Source organism: Nyctereutes procyonoides, unplaced genomic scaffold (assembly GCF_905146905.1).
Source record: "Nyctereutes procyonoides isolate TBG_1078 unplaced genomic scaffold, NYPRO_anot_genome, whole genome shotgun sequence".
Lineage (NCBI taxonomy): Eukaryota > Metazoa > Chordata > Mammalia > Carnivora > Canidae > Nyctereutes > Nyctereutes procyonoides.
Genome location: NW_026575135.1, coordinates 33,461,798 through 33,470,227, shown reverse-complemented (window position 1 = coordinate 33,470,227; position 8,430 = coordinate 33,461,798).

Below are 8,430 nucleotides of genomic sequence, written 5' to 3'. Positions count from 1 at the left end.
GGAAGGTGCAAGTTTCCTGGCATGTCCAGAAAGCTCCACCAGAACCTCATCTGTGAGACTAAATCCCCAGCTTTTGTCTTCCAGAAGCCACAGAAACAGAGCACAGCTTCCAGATGTGAAAGTGGGCAGCCTTCAGACTCCTTCCTGGTGGCTCTGTCTCAGGCCATACCGAGTGAGCCCTCTCTCCAGCTGCTCCACCCCCCACCCCACTTCCATTTCTCCTTCATTTCTCAAATGGATCTTGAGTGCCAACTAAATGCTAAGTACCTCATGCTGGTGATAGAGCAGTGAGTCCTAGTTCTGGAAGAAGTAAGTAAGCCAAAAGTCACCACATAGACTAAAAAAGTATGCCTGGGAGAATGAAGGCAACTTTCCCAGCTGCAAAATTCAAAGGACTCACCCTGTGAAACTTTCTTCACTCTAACAAGAAAGGAGGAGGAGGAGAGGCATGGCATACAAATTTTTTGAGTTTGGTGAAGATCAATTCTCCTCTAATGGCTATTTGTTTAGTGAAGGGGCATCTGGTACATCTGCTGAGGTTGGAGGAACAGAAGTTAGTCAAAGTGGAGAATGTTTGAAATAGATCAGTTAGGGACAAAAGTTGACCATGGAACAATGATTTAAGCCCCAAGAAGCAGGAGCTGTGTCAGTTTTGTTCACTTGTGTGTCCTAAACACACAGAGAAGGAACTCACCAAATATATGGGGTGAATGGAAGTCTGAACTCCGTGTGGTAGTGAAGAGGCCCCTTAACTGATGACCATAGAACTATGGTGGTGGCACAATATACTTGATTGGGTGGCTTTATCTAGTAGGTCTCATTCAGGTCAGGTATGGAAGAGGCAGGAGTTTGGACTTTTGCCAGGTAGGGATGATGAAATAAGAATGAAGTGAAGGTGTTTAGAGAGTTACATAAGTGATGGTCCATGAAATCTATTAGTCTGCTAGGGCTGTAATAGCAAGTACTCCTGTGGACTGGGTGGCTGACACCACAAATTTATTTTCTCACAGTTCTGGAGACTTAAAATCCAAGATCAAGGTATGGGCAGATTTGGTTTCATCTGAGATCTCTCCTTGAGTTGCAGATGGCCAACTTCTTGCTCTTTCTTCACATAGCCTTTTCTCTGTGTCTCCATCTTCTTATAAGGACACCAGCCATACCGGATTAATACTCACCTGAAGGGCCTCATTTTAACTCGGCCACCTCATTAAAGACTTTATCTCCAAGCACAGTCACATTCTCAGATACTGGGGGGTTGGGACCTAAATATATAAATTCTGCATGAGCAATGGCAGGGGTGTGGGTGGGGTGGGCACAATTCAGCCCCTAAGATCTACCATGGAGAAAGAGAGACCAAAGAGCAGAGGTGGTTGATGGACAAGGAACAACTGTAAGGACCGGCAGACTGTAGTTCCTGACTAACTGGCCTCGGAAGGACAACTTGGAAAAAATAAAGGCAGAGGTCAGAAGGTGGAATGCTAGACTGTATTACTCTACACAATACAGAGCAGCTCCCAGTGAAAAGCAAAGATCTGTGAGTCAGGCATGACTTGCATGGGACCCATGGCCAGTCCTTCAGCATGTAAAGCTACCACCTCTCCTCGGATGGGTAGTGTTTACCCGTGGAAGCATAAGAAAGGTCACTGTCCTGAAAGTCACCTCCTCTGAGTTCTCTAACCCTGGATTTTCTACCTGTGTGGTTACTCATCCTGTCTGAAATTCAAGTTAGGAGAATCAAATTTTAAAATGTAATGTTCACTATTAATTATGTAATAAAAAGCAGACATTAATCTTCCCAGGCTTGAATTGCTGTGTAAGTGTGCACCTGTCTATAGGAGATAAAGGTTGCTTCTCTAGGCCTGGATATGGGGAGTCAAGGCAGGTAAGGAGACTGGAGGAGAGGCAGGATGAGTTAACATTGACCCAGCCCTCTTCTCTAGGTGGAAATGGTACAACAGGTGGCTCAGGAGCTCTTCTCTCTATTTCATGGGGACTCCTCCTTTTTGGTGACTCCACTTTTTTTGTGGCTCTTCTTTTTCAGCACTCTACTCAGCCCTTTAGTGGCATTGATCCTGACCGACCACAAAGAGGTAGAGGACTATGGAGAATCCTTTAGCATGTTTGGCCATGGTGGCTTCAGTGGGCTGAATAGCGGTCCCAGGTGAGCCCAGGAAAACTGCACCCTTGTCACAAGTTCTATAACCTGCCTGTGTGCATGCATGCAGGCAGGTTATAGAACATGCACTGTGTGTGTCCTGGAGAAGATGCCCCATGACTCCACCAAGTATAATAATCACAGAGGACACCTCAGGCCTAATAGGCCAACTGTTCACACGGAGTATGAGATATTGCACAATGTCCTAAAGAATGGCTGTAAAAAAAGGACTTACCCAAAAAAGGAGTTTGGCAGGCATTGTTTTTGTGCTCAAAGACACCCTCCCCCCTCATCACCACCTGTTCCGCACACACAAACACAGATACATGCACTCTGTACAAGGTGGGACCAAGGTCCACATCACCTTGTCACCAGCCTGAGTCAGGTAGTCAGGGAGAAGAGCAGGAGAGGAAGTGGCTTGATTATTGGTGATGGGGACATTCTCATTCTTTCTCACCCAGGGGTCCTTCCATCCCTTCTTCATTTGTTTCTCTCCTTTACACTCACATAACCCCTTACCCTTCCTCACTCTCCCCTCCCTTTCCTACAGGTGCTACAGCATGAATGTTCCCCTCACTGACGACCATGTGGCCCATTTGCCCTGCACTGATGCTGTGGAGCCAGGCAGCGGCTCAGTGAGGAGGGGCTTCCTTGCCCAGGGTGACTAACCAGCAGGGAGAATTTATTTTTGAGTTCAAAGTTTGTTTCAAAACAGATGAATATGACAGATATTGCCCACCTGCAAATAGCACTGACCGTAGTCTCAGGCCTTAGCATGTCTACTCAGGACCTAGCTTAGCCAGACCTCGCCCCCACGCCCGCCTGCCTCCACTCAGCACTCACCCAGTTCTGTGCCCCACCATGGCTGCCTCTCTAACATCTGAAAAAGCCAAATTCTAAAGGAAGATGATCCTGGCTCTGAATCCCTTCAGACCTGTGCTGCCTGGTGGTCATGGCTCACATTTCAAGTCCCTCTTTTAAAAAAAAATTATTTATGAGAGACACACAGAGGCAGAGACACAGGCAGAGGGAGAAGCAGGCTCCCTTCAGGGAGCCCAATGTGGGACTCAATTCCTGGACCCCAAGGTCACGACCCGAGCCAAAGGCAGATGCTCAACCACAGCCACCCAGGTGTCCCTCATGCCCCTCATTTTGAATCCGGTTCCCTTCCAGTGGCTAGAAAGTGACACGAGTGTTACTGGAAGACACATGACCTTTCTTCCCCAAGCTTGCGAGCAGTATTTTCTCCTTTCCCTCCTAGTCTTGCTAAACCCTTTCATCAGCTGCCCTTTTAGCCACTTCCTGTCAGGAGGAAACAGCAAGAATGCACCGTGCTTTGGCAACCCTAACCCACCCCAGGTCCACAGTTCCAGACAGAGTTCCACTGCCACCAGCATTTTACCAAAAGACACTCCCGAGTCCTGTGTCCCCTCCTGGCCCATAGCATGTCCTGTGTGGGGAGGAGAGGAGACAGGATTGCTCTATGTTTTGGTTAAGGCTGAGAAATAAGCCATGGCACCCTCTCTCCAGCTTTCATTGGGAAGGGCCTGGGATCTTGGGTGCACATGGAAGCCATGCCTCACCAGAGATTCTTGGTCATAGAATTTTTTTCCTTACACTCTGAACTCAGGGCTTCCCTACCTCAAAATGTTGAAGAATAGTTGACTCACTGACAGAGTGCTTTCCAGATGGTTTCACTTTATTATCTGAGCTACATCCTCTTTCTTGTAACTCAGAAAGCTGTAGAGAGTTGTGAGGCTCAAGAAAGGAGGGGATGTGCCCAAGGACTATCACTGATAAGGAGTAGAGTCATACTTGAGCACAAGACAGATCAGGGACCTCTATTTTCTTCTCCATTCCACAGATGACAGGAGAGAAAACTGAGGCCAGGTGAGTTGTGTGAGTTGGAGTCCCTTCCCTCCAGCGGGGCCAGCTCAACATTGTTGCAAGTGGTTGGTGTTAAATCTGTATGAAGTCCTAGACAAGCCTCATCTATGTCCTAAATATTTGGGTGCTACTTGAATCCCCAGTCCCCCAAAGGGAGCCCTAGATCTTTTTTTTTAAAGAAGATTAATTTATTTAGAGCATGAGCCAGAGGGGCAGAGGGAGAGGGAGAATCTCAAGCAAACTCTGTGCTCAGCACAGAGCCGAGCCCTACGCAGGGCTCAATCTCATGACCTTGTGATCAGTACCTGAGCAGAAACCAAGAATTGCTTGCTTAACTGACTGCACCCCCCACATAGCCCAGGAGCCTCAGATCTTGACTGTATGATAGGAGATGTGCTAGCTCCCTATGCAGAGAATGTAGGAAAATGAGAATTGCAGGGTAGAGAGACAAGCAAGGCAGAGGGGAAGCAGAGCAGAGGCTCTCTGTGAACCCACGCTCTAGAAGGAGGGGCTCGTAGGGACTTGATCTGTCCTGACAGCCCACAAGCACCTCCGGAGAGGGGATTGTGACATTTATTCAGTGCTGTGGGTATACAATCTCACACAATCTAGCTCTCTCAGGAACACTTAAACATGGCTAAAAAGTGTATGTATATAAATCTTGTGTTATTCTTGTGACTAAAGCAGAACTGTCAGCTTTTTTTTTCATTTTTTTTAAGTTTTATTTTATTTTATTTTTTTTAATAAATTAATTTTTATTGGTGTTCGATTTACCAACATACAGAATAACACCCAGTGCTCATCCCGTCAAGTGTCTCCTTCAGTGCCCGTCACCCATTCACCCCCACCCCACGCCCTCCTCCCCTTCCACCACCCCTAGTTCATTTCCCAGAGTTAGGAGCCTTTACGTTCTGTCTCCCTTTCTGATATTTCCCACACATTTCTTCTCCCTTCCCTTATATTCCCTTTCACTATTATTCATATTCCCCAAATGAATGAGAACATACCCTGTTTGTCCTTCTCCGATTGACTTACTTCACTCAGCATAATACCCTCCAGTTCCATCCACGTTGAAGCAAATGGTGGGTATTTGTCGTTTCTAATGGCTGAGTAATATTCCATTGTATACAGAAACCACATCTTCTTTATCCATTCGTCTTTCGATGGACACCGAGGCTCCTTCCACAGTTTGGCTATTGTGGACATGGCTGCTAGAAACATCGGGGTGCAGGTGTCCCGGCGTTTCATTGCATCTGAATCTTTGGGGTAAATCCCTAACAGTGCAATTGCTGGGTCGTAGGGCAGGTCTATTTTTAACTCTTTGAGGAACCTCCACACAGTTTTCCAGAGTGGCTGCACCAGTTCACATTCCCACCAACAGTGTAAGAGGGTTCCCTTTTCTCCGCATCCTCTCCAACATTTGTGGTTTCCTGCCTTGTTAATTTTCCCCATTCTGACTGGTGTGAGGTGGGATCTCATTGTGGTTTTGATTTGTATTTCCCTGATGGCAAGTGATGCAGAGCATTTTCTCATGTGCATGTTGGCCATGTCTATGTCTTCCTCTGTGAGATTTCTCTTCATGTCTTTTGCCCATTTCATGATTGGATTGTTTGTTTCTTTGTTGTTGAGTTTAATAAGTTCTTTATAGATTTTGGAAACTAGCCCTTTATCTGACATGTTATTTGCAAATATCTTCTCTCATTCTGTAGGTTGTCTTTGAGTTTTGTTGACTGTATCCTTTGCTGTGCAAAAGCTTCTTATCTTGATGAAGTCCCAATAGTTCATTTTTGCTTTTGTTTCTTTTGCTTTCGTGGATGTATCTTGCAAGAAGTTACTGTGGCCAAGTTCAAAAAGGGTGTTGCCTATGTTCTCCTCTAGGATTTTGATGGAATCTTGTCTCACATTTAGATCTTTCATCTATTTTGAGTTTATCTTTGTGTATGGTGCAAGAGAGTGGTCTAGTTTCATTCTTCTGCATGTGGATGTCCAATTTTCCCAGCACCATTTATTGAAGAGACTGTCTTTCTTCCAGTGGATCGTCTTTCCTCCTTTATCGAATATTAGTTGACCATAAAGTTCAGGGTCCACTTCTGGGTTCTCTATTCTGTTCCATTGATCTATGTGTCTGTTTTTGTGCCAGTACCACACTGTCTTGATGACCACAGCTTTGTAGTACAACCTGAAATCTGGCATTGTGATGCCCCTAGATATGTTTTTCTTTTTTAAAATTCCCCTGGCTATTCGGGGTCTTTTCTGATTCCACACAAATCTTAAAATAATTTGTTCTAAGTCTCTGAAGAAAGTCCATGGTATTTTGATAGGAATTGCATTAAACGTGTAAATTGTCCTGGGTAACATTGACATTTTCACAATATTAATTCTGCCAATCCAGGAGCATGGAATATTTTTCCATCTCTTTGTGTCTTCCTCAATTTCTTTCAGAAGTGTTCTATAGTTTTTAGGGTATAGATCCTTTACCTCTTTGGTTAGGTTTATTCCTAGGTATCTTATGCTTTTGGGTGCAATTGTAAATGGGATTGACTCCTTAATTTCTCTTTCTTCAGTCTCATTGTTAGTGTATAGGAATGCCATTGATTTCTAGGCATTGATTTTGTATCCTGCCACGCTACCAAATTGCTGTATGAGTTCTAGCAATCTTGGGGTGGAGGCTTTTGGGTTTTCTATGTAGAGTATCATGTCATTGGCGAAGAGGGAGAGTTTGACTTCTTTTTTGCCAATTTGAATGCCTTTAATGTCTTTTTGTTGTCTGATTGCTGAGGCTAGGACTTCCAATACTATGTTGAATAGCAGTGGTGAGAGTGGACATCCCTGTCTTGTTCCTGATCTTAGGGGAAAGGCTCCCAGTGCTTCCCCATTGAGAATGATATTTGCTGTGGGCTTTTCGTAGATGGCTTTTAAGATGTCGAGGAAAGTTCCAGAACTGTCAGCTTTTAGTGCATGTGTGGAATCTCAGAGAATGTACGCCCGTGTCTTTAAGGTGGAGAAGCCAGGGTTATAAACATACAGATATTCAGTATTTCACCTTCTATCCCTCTCAGAAAAGATGCTGAGCCCCCACCTCCAATGTTTATTTTTATTTATTATATATATATTACAGTTATAAAATACTCAGCATGTTATAAAGTATATGTTGGGAAGAGAAGTTTTAAAATGGATAAGTAAGCCTATGATAAAACATTTTTAAATTGTATTATTATTATTATTATTATTAAAGGGACATCATGATTTATCCTCAAAAAATACACATATATGCTTCTAGGAAGACATGACAATCTGCGTCAATATGTGCTGTGCTATAAGGAATATCATATTTCCTAGGTCCAAGTAAAGGTTAAATAGGAAACTCTGAGAAGAGGTAAGGATGACATAAACTCTGACAAGCTCAGAGCATTCTCATTAATGTGACTTAGTTCCCATGTATCAGGTTCTGGCTTTCTTGAGTCAAATTCCTGAGAAGAGCTATCTGATTGGCTTGCCCTGGTTTTAATCAGCCATTGACAGCAGCGATATATCTTGCAGATCCTGATGTCAGGGCTGAAGGGCAGTTCTAGAAGGGCTGTGAGAACAAATAATGTGGCCTACTTCATTCCACCCTCAGCTTCCCAGTATCTACATCCTTCACATTATTTCAAGGGTGCCCAATTCGGTGATCCCATCTTCAACTGTCATGCCCCCAGTCAGAGACAACAAATATCACATCCATAAACATCATAGGGCCACTTGTCTCCAAGTACTTTGTCCAACACAATCCTGTTGCACATTTTTGCCACTTATAGAAGAAGTTGAAATTTTGAATATGACCAAATCCATCCAAAAGAGGTAAAGGAAGAGAAGAAAAAACCTTTTGTAATATAAAAAAGGAATAATAGGGTCACCTGAGTGGCTCAGTGGTTGAGCATCTGCCTTTGGCTCAGGTCATGATCCTAGGGTCCTGGGATCAAGTACTGCATCAGGCTCCCTCCAGGGAGCCTGCTTCTTCCTCTGCCTATGTCTCTGTCTCTCATGAATAAATAAATAAAATCTTTAAGAAAGGGAATAATAAAATAAAAGGGTAGTTTTTCCATATTTTTTTTTATAATCCAAGAACAAAGAACAAACATCCTCTAGATACTACAGAGACGAGGCAGTAATTGGATGGTATGGTATTCTTCTCCTGACACATTCTCTTTGCTCATTTGGCTCCTCAGTTGGCCATGTTTATACAGTCATATGTCTTGAGGCTCTTTCTCAACTTCCTAGAGGGACCTAGAGGTCTCTGACTGGAGTAACAAGACTTAGAAAGTGGTGTTATTTTTGTAAATGACTTTGAAATTTGGAGACAGAAAGATGTCTACAGAGAAATACCACAGATTATCCTGTCCAACTGC